At 38.8% G+C, this 15533-nt stretch overlaps 1 long non-coding RNA gene across 1 annotated transcript in view; it reads right to left on the reverse strand.

Annotated features, from left to right (window-relative positions):
* LOC128244604 (uncharacterized) overlaps positions 1 to 15533 on the reverse strand; it is a 55992-nt gene that overhangs the window by 1175 nt on the left and 39284 nt on the right. Inside the window, exon 2 of the long non-coding RNA XR_008262956.1 lies at positions 42 to 108. This is a non-coding gene — a long non-coding RNA (uncharacterized LOC128244604). The remainder of the gene's footprint in view (positions 1 to 41; positions 109 to 15533) is intronic.

The following is a 15533-nucleotide window of genomic DNA, read 5'->3' on the forward strand; positions in this document are numbered from 1 at the left end:
AAAGTTAATTTCATTAGAGTTTATTTTTTATTTGAACTAACTTGTCGTTTTTAAATGGAACCCTTTTCGTTTTATTGAATTTGTTTGTTATCAGCAAATGAACTCGGCCTGAAAAAAAAAATCAAGAAAAGGTCAACTATACATTTATGACAATAGTGAATGAAAACAAGGTAGTATCTTTCTGTAGTTTTCTTAATAAAATATAATAAGTTATTAACTACAACAATATATGCTTTTGAAAACGTTTTTTCCCTTTTCATACTTCATAAAATATCAAAACCAGCTTCATCATATCTTGGAATCTCAATCTTGGGTGATAGTCTGAATTCGAGGATTTACACACAACACGTCACTACTCTATTACCTAAGCTTATATATACTAAGGCCTGTATAAATAGTCTAAGGTAATAGAGTAGTGAAGTTCTGAGTGTTTAGCCCCAACCAAGACGCAAGACGTTAGTATATATAGGCTTAGGTAATGGAGTAGTGAAGTTCTGTGTGTAGAGTCTCACACCAAGACGCAAGACGTTAGTATATATAGGCTTAGGTAATGGAGTAGTGAAGTTCTGAGTGTAGAGTCTCATACCCAGACTCAATACGTTAGTATATATAGACTTAGGTAATAGAGTAGTGAAGTTCTGTGTGTAGAGCCTCACACCCAGACTCAAGACGTTAGTATATATAGGCTTAGGTAGTGGAGTAGTGAAGTTCTGAGTGTAGAGTCTCATACCCAGACTCAATACGTTAGTATATATAGACTTAGGTAATAGAGTAGTGAAGTTCTGTGTGTAGAGTCTCACACCCAAACTCAAGACGTTAGTATATATAGACTTAGGTAATAGAGTAGTGAAGTTCTGTGTGTAGAGTCTCACACCCAGACTCAAGACGTTAGTATATATAGACTTAGGTAATAGAGTAGTGAAGTTCTGTGTGTAGAGTCTCACACCCACACACAAGACGTTAGTATATATAGACTTAGGTAATAGAGTAGTGAAGTTCTGTGTGTAGAGTCTCACACCCACACACAAGACGTTAGTATATATAGACTTAGGTAATGGAGTAGTGAAGTTCTGTGTGTAGAGTCTCACACCCAGACTCAAGACGTTAGTATATATAGGCTTAGGTAGTGGAGTAGTGAAGTTCTGAGTGTAGAGTCTCATACCCAGACTCAATACGTTAGTATATATAGACTTAGGTAATGGAGTAGTGAAGTTCTGTGTGTAGAGTCTCACACCCAGACTCAAGACGTTAATATATATAGACTTAGGTAATAGAGTAGTGAAGTTCTGTGTGTAGAGTCTCACACCCAGACTCAAGACGTTAGTATATATAGACTTAGGTAATGGAGTAGTGAAGTTCTGTGTGTAGAGTCTCACACCCACACACAAGACGTTAGTATATATAGACTTAGGTAATAGAGTAGTGAAGTTCTGTGTGTAGAGTCTCACACCCACACACAAGACGTTAGTATATATAGACTTAGGTAATGGAGTAGTGAAGTTCTGTGTGTAGAGTCTCACACCCACACACAAGACGTTAGTATATATAGACTTAGGTAATAGAGTAGTGAAGTTCTGTGTGTAGAGTCTCACACCCACACACAAGACGTTAGTATATATAGACTTAGGTAATGGAGTAGTGAAGTTCTGTGTGTAGAGTCTCACACCCAGACTCAAGACGTTAGTATATATAGACTTAGGTAATAGAGTAGTGAAGTTCTGTGTGTAGAGTCTCACACCCAGACTCAAGACGTTAGTATATGTAGACTTAGGTAATAGAGTAGTGAAGTTCTGTGTGTAGAGTCTCACACCCAGACTCAAGACATTAGTATATATAGACTTAGGTAATGGAGTAGTGAAGTTCTGAGTGTTTAGCCTCAACCAAGACGCAAGACGTTAGTATATATAGGCTTAGGTGATAGAGTAGTGAAGTTTTGTGTGTAGAGTCTCACACCCAGACTCAAGGCGTTAGTATATATAGACTTAGGTAATGGAGTAGTGAAGTTCTGAGTGTAGAGTCTCACACCCAGACTCAAGACGTTAGTATATATATAGACTTAGGTAATGGAGTAGTGAAGTTCTGAGTGTTTAGCCTCAACCAAGACTCAAGACGTTAGTATATATAGGCTTAGGTAATAGAGTAGTGAAGTTCTGTGTGTAGAGTCTCACACCCAGACTCAAGACGTTAGTATATATAGACTTAGGTAATAGAGTAGTGAAATTCTGTGTATAGAGTCTCACACCAAGACACAAGACGTTAGTATATATAGACTTAGGTAATAGAGTAGTGAAGTTCTGTGTGTAGAGTCTCACACCCAGACTCAAGACGTTAGTATATATAGGCTTAGGTAATAGAGTAGTGAAGTTCTGTGTGTAGAGTCTCACACCCACACACAAGACGTTAGTATATATAGACTTAGGTAATGGAGTAGTGAAGTTCTGAGTGTAGAGTCTCACACCCAAACTCAAGACGTTAGTATATATAGACTTAGGTAATAGAGTAGTGAAGTTCTGTGTGTAGAGTCTCACACCCAGGCTCAAGACGTTAGTATATATAGGCTTAGGTAATAGAGTAGTGAAATTCTGTGTGTAGAGTCTCACACCCAGACTCAAGACGTTAGTATATATAGACTTAGGTAATAGAGTAGTGGAATTCTGTGTGTAGAGTCTCACACCCAGACTCAAGACGTTAGTATATATAGGCTTAGGTAATGGAGTAGTGAAGTTCTGTGTGTAGAGTCTCACACCCAGACTCAAGACGTTAGTATATATAGACTTAGGTAATAGAGTAGTGAAATTCTGTGTGTAGAGTCTCACACCCAGACTCAAGACGTTAGTATATATAGGCTTAGGTAATAGAGTAGTGAAGTTCTGTGTGTAGAGTCTCACACCCAGACTCAAGACGTTAGTATATATAGACTTAGGTAATAGAGTAGTGAAGTTCTGTGTGTAGAGTCTCACACCCAGACTCAAGACGTTAGTATATATAGAATTAGGTAATAGAGTAGTGAAATTCTGAGTGTAGAGTCTCACACCCAGACTCAAGACGTTAGTATATATAGGCTTAGGTAATAGAGTAGTGAAATTCTGTGTGTAGAGTCTCACACCCAGACTCAAGACGTTAGTATATGTAGACTTAGGTAATAGAGTAGTGAAATTCTGTGTGTAGAGTCTCACACCCAGACTCAAGACGTTAGTATATATAGGCTTAGGTAATAGAGTAGTGAAGTTCTGTGTGTAGAGTCTCACACCCAGACTCAAGACGTTAGTATATATAGACTTAGGTAATAGAGTAGTGAAATTCTGTGTGTAGAGTCTCACACCAAGACACAAGACGTTAGTATATATAGGCTTAGGTAATAGAGTAGTGAAGTTCTGTGTGTAGAGTCTCACACCCAGACTCAAGACGTTAGCATATATAGGCTTAGGTAATAGAGTAGTGAAGTTCTGTGTGTAGAGTCTCACACCCAGACTCAAGACGTTAGTATATATAGACTTAGGTAATAGAGTAGTGAAATTCTGTGTGTAGAGTCTCACACCCAGACTCAAGACGTTAGTATATATAGGCTTAGGTAATGGAGTAGTGAAGTTCTGTGTGTAGAGTCTCACACCCAGACTCAAGACGTTAGTATATATAGACTTAGGAAATAGAGTAGTGAAATTCTGTGTGTAGAGTCTCACACCCAGACTCAAGACGTTAGTATATATAGGCTTAGGTAATAGAGTAGTGAAGTTCTGTGTGTAGAGTCTCACACCCAGACTCAAGACGTTAGTATATATAGGCTTAGGTAATAGAGTAGTGAAGTTCTGTGTGTAGAGTCTCACACCCAGACTCAAGACGTTAGTATATACAGACTTAGGTAATAGAGTAGTGAAATTCTGAGTGTAGAGTCTCACACCCAGACTCAAGACGTTAGTATATATAGGCTTAGGTAATAGAGTAGTGAAGTTCTGTGTGTAGAGTCTCACACCCAGACTCAAGACGTTAGTATATATAGACTTAGGTAATAGAGTAGTGAAGTTCTGTGTGTAGAGTCTTACACCCAGACTCAAGACGTTAGTATATATAGACTTAGGTAATGGAGTAGTGAAGTTCTGAGTGTAGAGTCTCACACCCAGACTCAAGACGTTAGTGTATATAGACTTAGGTAATAGAGTAGTGAAGTTCCGAGTGTAGAGTCTCACACCCACACACAAGACGTTAGTATATATAGACTTAGGTAATGGATTAGTGAAGTTCTGAGTGTAGAGTCTCACACCCACACACAAGACGTTAGTATATATAGACTTAGGTAATAGAGTAGTGAAGTTCTGTGTGTAGAGTCTCACAACCACACACAAGACGCTAGTATATATAGACTTAGGTAATAGAGTAGTGAAGTTCTGAGTGTAGAGTTTCACACCCAGACTCAAGACGTTAGTATATATAGACTTAGGTAATAGAGTAGTGAAGTTTTGTGTGTAGAGTCTCACACCCAGACTCAAGACGTTAGTAAATATAGACTTAGGTAATAGAGTAGTGAAGTTTTGTGTGTAGAGTCTCACACCCAGACTCAATACGTTAGTATATATAGACTTAGGTAATAGAGTAGTGAAGTTCTGAGTGTAGAATCTCACACCCACACACAAGACGTAAGTATATATAGACTTATGTAATGGAATAGTGAAGTTCTGTGTGAAGAGTCTCACACCCAGACTCAAGACGTTAATATATATAGACTTAGGTAATGGAGTAGTGAAGTTCTGAGTGTAGAGTCTCACACCCAGACTCAAGACGTTAGTATATATAGACTTAGGTAATGGAGTAGTGAAGTTTTGTGTGTAGAGTCTCACACCCAGACTCAAGACGTTAGTATATATAGACCTAGGTAATCGAGTAGTGAGGTTCCGTGTGTAGAGTCTCACACCCAGACTCAAGACGTTAATATATATAGACTTAGGTAATGGAGTAGTGAAGTTCTGTGTGTAGAGTCTCACACCCAGACTCAAGACGTTAGTATATATATATACTTAGGTAATAGAGTAGTGAAGTTCTGTGTGTAGAGTCTCACACCCAGACTCAAGACGTTAATATATATAGACTTAGGTAATAGAGTAGTGAAGTTTTGTGTGTAGAGTCTCACACCCACACACAAGACGTTAGTATATAGACTTAGGTAATAAAGTAGTGAAGGTCTGTGTGTAGAGTCTCACACCCACACACAAGACGTTAGTATATATAGACTTAGGTAATAGAGTAGTGAAGGTCTGTGTGTAGAGTCTCACACCCACACACAAGGCGTTAGTATATATAGACTTAGGTAATAGAGTAGTGAAGTTCTGTGTGTAGAGTCTCACACCCAGACCCAAGACGTTAGTATATATAGACTTAGGTAATAGAGTAGTGAAGGTTTGTGTGTAGAGTCTCACACCCAGACTCAAGACGTAAGTATATATAGACTTAGGTAATAGAGTAGTGAAGGTCTGTGTGTAGAGTCTCACACCCAGACTCAAGACGTTAGTATATATAGACTTAGGTAATAGAGTAGTGAAGTTCTGTGTGTAGAGTCTCACACCCAGACTCAAGACGTTAGTATATATAGACTTAGGTAATAGAGTAGTGAAGTTCTGAGTGTAAAGTTCACACCCAGACTCAAGACGTTAGTATATATAGACTTAGGTAATGGAGTAGTGAAGGTCTGTGTGTAGAGTCTCACACCCAGACTCAAGACGTTAGTATATATAGACTAAGGTAATAGAGTAGTGAAGTTCTGTGTGAAGAGTCTCACACCCAGACTCAAGACGTTAGTATATATAGACTTAGGTAATGGAGTAGTGAAGTTCTGTGTGTAGAGTCTCACACCCACACACAAGACGTTAATATATATAGACTTAGGTAATAGAGTAGTGAAGTTCTGTGTGTAGAGTCTCACACCCACACACAAGACATTAGTATATAGACTTAGGTAATAAAGTAGTGAAGGTCTGTGTGTAGAGTCTGACACCCACACACAAGACGTTAGGATATATAGACTTAGGTAATAGAGTTGTGAAGTTTTGTGTGTAGAGTCTCACACCCACACACAAGACGTTAGTATATAGACTTAGGTAATAAAGTAGTGAAGGTCTGTGTGTAGAGTCTCACACCCACACACAAGACGTTAATATATATAGACTTAGGTAATAGAGTAGTGAAGGTCTGTGTGTAGAGTCTCACACCCACACACAAGACGTTAGTATATAGACTTAGGTAATAAAGTAGTGAAGGTCTGTGTGTAGAGTCTCACACCCACACACAAGACGTTAGTATATATAGACTTAGGTAATAGAGTAGTGAAGGTCTGTGTGTAGAGTCTCACATTCAGACTCAAGACGTTAGTATATATAGACTTAGGTAATAGAGTAGTGAAGTTCTGTGTGTAGAGTCTCACACCCAGACTTAAGACGTTAGTATATATAGACTTAGGTAATGCAGTAGTGAAGTTCTGAGTGTAGAGCCTCACACCCCGACGCAAGACGTTAATATATATTAGCTCAGGTAATGGAGTAGTAAAGTTCTGAGTTTAGAGTCTCACACCCAGACTCAAGACGTTAGTATATATAGACTTAGGTAATAGAGTAGTGAAGTTCTGAGTGTAGAGTCTCACACCCAGACTCAAGACGTTAGTATATATAGACTTAGGTAATGGAGTAGTGAAGTTCTGAGTGTAGAGTCTCACACCCAAACTCAAGACGTTAGTATATATAGACTTAGGTAATGGAGTAGTGAAGTTCTGTGTGTAGAGTCTCACACCCACACACAAGACGTTAATATATATAGACTTAGGTAATAGAGTAGTGAAGATCTGTGTGTAGAGTCTCATACCCAGACTCAAGACGTTAATATATATTAGCTAAGGTAATGGAGTAGTAAAGTTCTGAGTTTAGTGTCTCACACCCAGACTCAAGACGTTAGTATATATAGACTTAGGTAATGGAGTAGTGAAGTTCTGTGTGTAGAGTCTCACACCCAAACTCAAGACGTTAGTATATATAGACTTAGGTAATGGAGTAGTGAAGTTCTGTGTGTAGAGTCTCACCCCCAGACTCAAGACGTTAGTATATATAGACTTAGGTAATGGAGTAGTGAAGTTCTTAGTGTAGAGTCTCACACCCAGACTCAAGACGTTAGTATATATAGACTTAGTTAATAGAGTAGTGAAGTTCTGAGTGTAGAGTCTCACACCCAGATTCAAGACGTTAGTATATATAGACTTAGGAAATAGAGTAGTGAAGTTCTGAGTGTAGAGCCTCACACCCAGACACAAGACGTTAATATATATTGGCTAAGGTAATGGAGTAGTGAAGTTCCGTGTGTAGAGCCTCACACCCAGACTCAAGACGTTAGTATATATAGACTTAGGTAATGGAGTAGTGAAGTTCTGTGTGTAGAGTCTCACACCCAGACTCAAGACGTTAGTATATATAGACTTAGGTAATAGAGTAGTGAAGTTCTGAGTGTAGAGTCTCACACCCAGACTCAAGACGTTAGTATATATAGACTTAGGTAATGGATTAGTGAAGTTCTGAGTGTAGAGCCTCACACCCAGACTCAAGACGTTAATATATATTGGCTAAGGTAATGGAGTAGTGAAGTTCTGAGTGTAGAGTCTCACACCCACACACATAGACTTTAGTATATATAAACTTAGGTAATAGAGTAGTGAAGTTCTGAGTGTAGAGTCTCACACCCAGACTCAAGACGTTAGTATTTATAGACTTAGGTAATAGAGTAGTGAAGTTCTGAGTGTAGAGTCTCACACCCAGACTCAAGACGTTAGTATATATAGACTTAGGTAATAGAGTAGTGAAGTTCTGTGTGCAGAGTCTCACACCCACACACAAGACGTTAGTGTATATATACTTAGGTAATGGAGTAGTGAAGTTCTTTGTGTATAGTCTCACACCCAGACTCAAGACGTTAGTATATATAGACTTAGGTAATGGAGTAGTCAAGTTCTGTGTGTAGAGTCTCACACCCTGACACAAGACGTTATTATATATAGACTTAGGTAATAAAGTAGTGAAGTTCTGAGTGTAGAGTCTCACACCCAGACTCAAGACGTTAGTATATATGGACTTAGGAAATGGAGTAGTGAAGTTCTGAGTGTAGAATCTCACACCCAGACTCAAGACGTTAGTATATATAGACTTAGGTAATAGAGTAGTGAAGTTCTGAGTGTAGAGTTTCACACCCACACACAAGACGTTAGTGTATATAGACTTAGGTAATGTAGTAGTGAAGTTCTGAGTGTAGAGTCTCACACCCCGACTCAAGACGTTAGTATATATAGACTTAGGTAATGGAGTAGTGAAGTTTTGTGTGTAGAGTCTCACACCCAGACTCAAGACGTTAGTATATATAGACTTAGGTAATAGAGTAGTGAAGTTCTGTGTGTAGGGTCTCACACCCAGACTCAAGACGTTAATATATATAGACTTAGGTAATGGAGTAGTGAAGTTCTGAGTGTAGAGTCTCACACCCAGACTCAAGACGTTAGTATATATAGACTTAGGTAATAGAGTAGTGAAATTCTGTGTGTAGAGTCTCACACCCAAACTCAAGACGTTAGTATATATAGACTTAGGTAATGGAGTAGTGAAATTCTGAGTGTAGAGTCTCACACCCAGACTCAAGACGTTAGTATATATAGACTTAGGTAATGGAGTAGTGAAATTCTGTGTGTAAAGTCTCACACCCAGACACAAGACGTTAGTATATATAGACTTAGGTAATGGAGTAGTGAAGTTCTGTGTGTAGGGTCTCACACCCAAACTCAAGACGTTAGTATATATAGACTTACGTAATAGAGTAGTGGAGTTCTGTGTGTAGAGTCTCATACCCAGACTCAAGACGTTAGTATATATAGACTTAGGTAATAGAGTAGTGAAGTTCTGTGTGTAGAGTCTCACACCCAAACTCAAGACGTTAGTATATATAGACTTAGGTAATAGAGTAGTGAAGTTCTGTGTGTAGGGTCTCACACCCAGACTCAAGACGTTAATATATATAGACTTAGGTAATGGAGTAGTGAAGTTCTGTGTGTAGAGTCTCACACCCAAACTCAAGACGTTAGTATATATAGACTTAGGTAATAGAGTAGTGAAGTTGTGTGTGTAGAGTCTCACACCCAGACTCAAGACGTTAATATATATAGACTTAGGTAATGGAGTAGTGAAGTTCTGTGTGTAGAGTCTCACACCCAGACTCAAGACGATAGTATATATAGACTTATGTAATAGAGTAGTGAAGTTCTGTGTGTAGAGTCTCACACCCTGACTCAAGACGTTAATATATATAGACTTAGGTAATAGAGTAGTGAAGGTCTGTGTGTAGAGTCTCATACCCAGACTCAAGACGTTAATATATATAGACTTAGGTAATAGAGTAGTGAAGTTCTGTGTGTAGAGTCTCACACCCACACACAAGACATTAGTATATTTATACTTAGGTAATAGAGTAGTGAAGTTCTGTGTGTAGAGTCTCACACCCAGACTCAAGACGTTAGTATATATAGACTTAGGTAATGGAGTAGTGAAGTTCTGAGTGTAGAGTCTCACACCAAGACTCAAGACGTTAGTATATATAGACTTAGGTAATAGAGTAGTGAAGTTCTGTGTGTAGAGTCTCACACCCACACACAAGACATTAGTATATATATACTTAGGTAATAGAGTAGTGAAGTTTTGTGTGTCGAGTCTCACACCCAGACTCAAGACGTTAGTATATACAGACTTAGGTAATGGAGTAGTGAAAGTCTGAGTGTAGAGTCTCACACCCAGACTCAAGACGTTAGTATATATAGACTTAGGTAATGGAGAAGTGAAGTTCTGTGTGAAGAGTCTCACACCCAGACTCAAGACGTTAGTATATATAGACTTAGGTAATGGAGTAGTGAAGTTCTGAGTGCAGAGTCTCATACCCAGACTCAAGACGTTAGTATATATAGACTTAGGTAATAGAGTAGTGAAGTTCTGAGTGTAGAGCCTCACACCCAGACTCAAGACGTTAGTATATATAGACTTAGGTAATAGAGTAGTGAAGTTCTGTGTGTAGAGTCTCACACCCACACACAAGACGTTAGTATATAGACTTAGGTAATAAAGTAGTGAAGGTCTGTGTGTAGAGTCTCACACCCACACACAAGACGTTAGTATATATAGACTTAGGTAATAGAGTAGTGAAGGTCTGTGTGTAGAGTCTCACACCCACACACAAGGCGTTAGTATATATTGACTTAGGTAATAGAGTAGTGAAGTTCTGTGTGTAGAGTCTCACACCCAGACTCAAGACGCTAATATATATAGTCTTAGGTAATGGAATAGTGAAGTTCTGTGTGTAGAGTCTCACACCCAGACTCAAGACGTTAGTATATATAGACTTAGGCAATGGAGTAGTGAAATTCTGTGTGTAAAGTCTCACACCCAGACACAAGACGTTAGTATATATAGACTTAGGTAATGGAGTAGTGAAGTTCTGTGTGTAGGGTCTCACACACAAACTCAAGACGTTAGTATATATAGACTTAGGTAATAGAGTAGTGGAGTTCTGTGTGTAGAGTCTCACATCCAGACTCAAGACGTTAGTATATATAGACTTAGCTAATAGAGTAGTGAAGTTCTGTGTGTAGAGTCTCACACCCAAACTCAAGACGTTAGTATATATAGACTTAGGTAATAGAGTAGTGAAGTTCCGAGTGTAGAGTCTCACACCCACACACAAGACGTTAGTATATATAGACTTAGGTAATAGATTAGTGAAGTTCTGAGTGTAGAGTCTCACACCCACACACAAGACGTTAGTATATATAGAATTAGGTAATGGAGTAGTGAAATTCTGTGTGTAGAGTCTCACACCCAGACTCAAGACGTTAGTATATATAGGCTTAGGTAATAGAGTAGTGAAATTCTGTGTGTAGAGTCTCACACCCAGACTCAAGACGTTAGTATATATAGACTTAGGTAATAGAGTAGTGAAATTCTGTGTGTAGAGTCTCACACCCAGACTCAAGACGTTAGTATATATAGGCTTAGGTAATAGAGTAGTGAAGTTCGGTGTGTAAAGTCTCACACCCAGACTCAAGACGTTAGTATATATAGACTTAGGTAATAGAGTAGTAAAATTCTGTGTGTAGAGTCTCACACCAAGACACAAGACGTTAGTATATATAGACTTAGGTAATAGAGTAGTGAAGTTCTGTGTGTAGAGTCTCACACCCAGGCTCAAGACGTTAGTATATATAGTCTTAGGTAATAGAGTAGTGAAGTTCTGTGTGTAGAGTCTCACACCCAGACTCAAGACGTTAGTATATATAGACTTAGGTAATAGAGTAGTGAAATTCTGTGTGTAGAGTCTCACACCCAGACTCAAGACGTTAGTATATATAGGCTTAGGTAATGGAGTAGTGAAGTTCTGTGTGTAGAGTCTCACACCCAGACTCAAGACGTTAGTATATATAGACTTAGGTAATAGAGTAGTGAAATTCTGTGTGTAGAGTCTCACACCCAGACTCAAGACGTTAGTATATATAGGCTTAGGTAATAGAGTAGTGAAGTTCTGTGTGTAGAGTCTCACACCCAGACTCAAGACGTTAGTATATATAGGCTTAGGTAATACAGTAGTGAAGTTCTGTGTGTAGAGTCTCACACCCACACACAAGACGTTAGTATATATAGACTTAGGTAATAGAGTAGTGAAATTCTGAGTGTAGAGTCTCACACCCAGACTCAAGACGTTAGAATATATAGGCTTAGGTAATAGAGTAGTGAAATTCTGTGTGTAGAGTCTCACACCCAGACTCAAGACGTTAGTATATATAGACTTAGGTAATAGAGTAGTGAAATTCTGTGTGTAGAGTCTCACACCCAGACTCAAGACGTTAGTATATATAGGCTTGGGTAATAGAGTAGTGAAGTTCTGTGTGTAGAGTCTCACACCCAGACTCAAGACGTTAGTATATATAGACTTAGGTAATGGAGTAGTGAAGTTCTGAGTGTAGAGTCTCACACCCAGACTCAAGACGTTAGTGTATATAGACTTATGTAATAGAGTAGTGAAGTTCCGAGTGTAGAGTCTCACACCCACACACAAGACGTTAGTATATATAGACTTAGGTAATAGATTAGTGAAGTTCTGAGTGTAGAGTCTCACACCCACACACAAGACGTTAGTATATATAGACTTAGGTAATAGAGTAGTGAAGTTTTGTGTGTAGAGTCTCACACCCACACACAAGACGTTAGTATATAGACTTAGGTAATAAAGTAGTGAAGGTCTGTGTGTAGAGTCTCACACCCACACACAAGACGTTAGTATATATAGACTTAGGTAATAGAGTAGTGAAGGTCTGTGTGTAGAGTCTCACACCCACACACAAGGCGTTAGTATATATAGACTTAGGAAATAGAGTAGTGAAGTTCTGAGTGTAGAGCCTCACACCCAGACTCAAGACGTTAATATATATTGGCTAAGGTAATGGAGCAGTGAAGTTCCGTGTGTAGAGCCTCACACCCAGACTCAAGACGTTAGTATATATAGACTTAGGTAATGGAGTAGTGAAGTTCTGTGTGTAGAGTCTCACACCCAGACTCAAGACGTTAGTATATATAGACTTAGGTAATGGATTAGTGAAGTTCTGAGTGTAGAGCCTCACACCCAGACTCAAGACGTTAATATATATTGGCTAAGGTAATAGAGTAGTGAAGTTCTGAGTGTAGAGTTTCACACCCAGACTCAAGACGTTAGTATATATAGACTTAGGTAATAGAGTAGTGAAGTTTTGTGTGTAGAGTCTCACACCCAGACTCAATACGTTAGTATATATAGACTTAGGTAATAGAGTAGTGAAGTTCTGAGTGTAGAGTCTCACACCCACACACAAGACGTAAGTATATATAGACTTATGTAATGGAATAGTGAAGTTCTGTGTGTAGAGTCTCACACCCAGACTCAAGACGTTAATATATATAGACTTAGGTAATAGAGTAGTGAAGGTTTGTGTGTAGAGTCTCACACCCAGACTCAAGACGTTAGTATATATAGACTTAGGTAATAGAGTAGTGAAGTTCTGTGTGTAGAGTCTCACACCCAGACTCAAGACGTTAGTATATATAGACTTAGGTAATAGAGTAGTGAAGTTCTGTGTGTAGAGTCTCACACCCAGACTCAAGACGTTAATATATATAGACTTAGGTAATGGAGTAGTGAAGTTCTGAGTGTAGAGTCTCACACCCAGACTCAAGACGTTAGTATATATAGACTTAGGTAATGGAGTAGTGAAGTTTTGTGTGTAGAGTCTCACACCCAGACTCAAGACATTAGTATATATAGACTTAGGTAATAGAGTAGTGAAGTTCTGTGTGTCGAGTCTCACACCCAGACTCAAGACGTTAGTATATATAGACTTAGGTAATAGAGTAGTGAAGTTCTGTGTGTAGAGTCTCACACCCAGACTCAAGACGTTAATATATATAGACTTAGGTAATGGAGTAGTGAAGTTTTGTGTGTAGAGTCTCACACCCAGACTCAAGACGTTAATATATATAGACTTAGGTAATGGAGTAGTGAAGTTTTATGTGTAGAGTCTCACACCCAGACTCAAGACGTTAATATATATAGACTTAGGTAATGGAGTAGTGAAGTTCTGAGTGTAGAGTCTCACACCCAGACTCCAAGACGTTAGTATATACAGACTTAGGTAATGGAGTAGTGAAGTTCTGTGTGTAGAGTATCACACCCAGACTCAAGACGTTAATATATATAGACTTAGGTAATCGAGTAGTGAGGTTCCGTGTGTAGAGTCTCACACCCAGACTCAAGACGTTAATATATATAGACTTAGGTAATGGAGTAGTGAAGTTCTGTGTGTAGAGTCTCACACCCAGACTCAAGACGTTAGTATATATATATACTTAGGTAATAGAGTAGTGAAGTTCTGTGTGTAGAGTCTCACACCCAGACTCAAGACGTTAATATATATAGACTTAGGTAATAGAGTAGTGAAGTTTTGTGTGTAGAGTCTCACACCCACACACAAGACGTTAGTATATAGACTTAGGTAATAAAGTAGAAAAGGTCTGTGTGTAGAGTCTCACACCCACACACAAGACGTTAGTATATATAGACTTAGGTAATAGAGTAGTGAAGGTCTGTGTGTAGAGTCTCACACCCACACACAAGGCGTTAGTATATATAGACTTAGGAAATAGTGTAGTGAAGTTCTGAGTGTAGAGCCTCACACCCAGACTCAAGACGTTAATATATATTGGCTAAGGTAATGGAGCAGTGAAGTTCCGTGTGTAGAGCCTCACACCCAGACTCAAGACGTTAGTATATATAGACTTAGGTAATGGAGTAGTGAAGTTCTGTGTGTAGAGTCTCACACCCAGACTCAAGACGTTAGTATATATAGACTTAGGTAATAGAGTAGTGAAGTTCTGAGTGTAGAGTCTCACACCCAGGCTCAAAACGTTAGTATATATAGACTTAGGTAATGGATTAGTGAAGTTCTGAGTGTAGAGCCTCACACCCAGACTCAAGACGTTAATATATATTGGCTAAGGTAATGGAGTAGTGAAGTTCTCAGTGTAGAGTCTCACACCCACACACATAGACTTTAGTATATATAAACTTAGGTAATAGAGTAGTGAAGTTCTGAGTGTAGAGTCTCACACCCAGACTCAAGACGTTAGTATATATAGACTTAGGTAATAGAGTAGTGAAGTTATGAGTGTAGTCTCACACCCAGACTCAAGACGTTAGTATATATAGACTTAGGTAATAGAGTAGTGAAGTTCTGTGTGCAGAGTCTCACACCCACACACAAGACGTTAGTGTATATAGACTTAGGTAATGGAGTAGTGAAGTTCTTTGTGTATAGTCTCACACCCAGACTCAAGACGTTAGTATATATAGACTTAGGTAATGGAGTAGTGAAGTTCTGTGTGTAGAGTCTCACACCCTGACACAAGACGTTATTATATATAGACTTAGGTAATAGAGTAGTGAAGTTCTGAGTGTAGAGTCTCACACCCAGACTCAAGACGTTAGTATATATGGACTTAGGTAATGGAGTAGTGAAGTTCTGAGTGTAGAATCTCACACCCAGACTCAAGACGTTAGTATACATAGACTTAGGTAATAGAGTAGTGAAGTTCTGAGTGTAGAGTTTCACACCCACACACAAGACGTTAGTGTATATAGACTTAGGTAATGTAGTAGTGAAGTTCTGAGCGTAGAGTCTCACACCCAGACTCAAGACGTTAGTATATATAGACTTAGGTAATGGAGTAGTGAAGTTTTGTGTGTAGAGTCTCACACCCAGACTCAAGACGTTAGTATAAATAGACTTAGGTAATAGAGTAGTGAAGTTCTGTGTGTAGGGTCTCACACCCAACTCAAGACGTTAATATATATAGACTTAGGTAATGGAGTATGAAGTTCTGAGTAGAGTCTCACACCCAGACTCAAGACGTTAGTATATACAGACTTAGGTAATGGAGTAGTGAAGTTCTGTG

This window comes from Mya arenaria, chromosome 8, assembly GCF_026914265.1.
Source record: "Mya arenaria isolate MELC-2E11 chromosome 8, ASM2691426v1".
NCBI lineage: Eukaryota > Metazoa > Mollusca > Bivalvia > Myida > Myidae > Mya > Mya arenaria.